Below are 1,037 nucleotides of genomic sequence, written 5' to 3' on the forward strand. Positions count from 1 at the left end.
CATCTCCCTTGCCTTCGATTCCGGTTTGTGCGTCTGCTACTTGTAAACTGCGTTGGGTTTTTCACCGAAGAGGAAGGGTGAAGCAGTTCAATAGAGATAAGTATTTCCCTCAATGAGAACCAAGGCTATCGAATCAACAGGAGCACCAACTAAATCCCCGTGAACAACACATGCACAACATAAAAGCAAATACTTGCACCCCAACGCGGGCAAGAGGGCCGTTAATCCCCTTGAAGTCGTTACTTGCAAGGATTAAATCTCATAGTGATAGATAGATAAATTACAAAACAAAAAGGAAGTAAATAAATTGCAGCAAAGTATTTTTAGTTTTTTTATATGATTAAAGTAGACCCGGGGGGCATAGTTTTCTCTAGAGGCTTCTCTCTCGAACACAGAGCATACGGTGGGTAAACAAATTACTGTTGGGCAATTGATAGACAAGCGCATAGTTATGATGTTATTCATGGTAATGATCATGTATATAGGCATCACGTCCGTGACATGTAGATGACTCCTGCCTGCATCTACTACTATTATTCCAACAATCGACTGTTATCCAGCATGCATCTATTGTATTAAGTTCATAACAAACATTGTGACGCCTTAAGCAAGATGACATGATGTAGACAAAGTAAACTCAAACAATATGAATAAACCCCATTCATTTATCCTTAATGGCAACAATACAATCGTTACCCTTTCTGTCACTGGGTGAGGATACCGCAAGATTGAACACATCACAAAGCACCTCTCCTAGTGAAGATAAATCAATCTAGTTAGCCAAACCAAACAGACAGATCGAAGAGAAATACAAAGCTCCGCTTAAAAATCGCTACGTTGCACAGTAATAATATGGATTTGAGGTTTCTATTTTAAATTGTCCGGATGTGGAATGCATTGTTTGACGCGTCTGTGGGTGTTTGACGAGCCAAATTTGCAAAGTCCTTATCAGGAAAAAAGTTCTTCACGAGATGAATTAGTAAAATTTCAGAGAGAATCTCCTGGAAAACCTCACGTGTCAACGGACACGGGGGATT

This window comes from Triticum dicoccoides, chromosome 7B (assembly GCF_002162155.2).
Source record: "Triticum dicoccoides isolate Atlit2015 ecotype Zavitan chromosome 7B, WEW_v2.0, whole genome shotgun sequence".
Taxonomy (NCBI): domain Eukaryota; kingdom Viridiplantae; phylum Streptophyta; class Magnoliopsida; order Poales; family Poaceae; genus Triticum; species Triticum dicoccoides.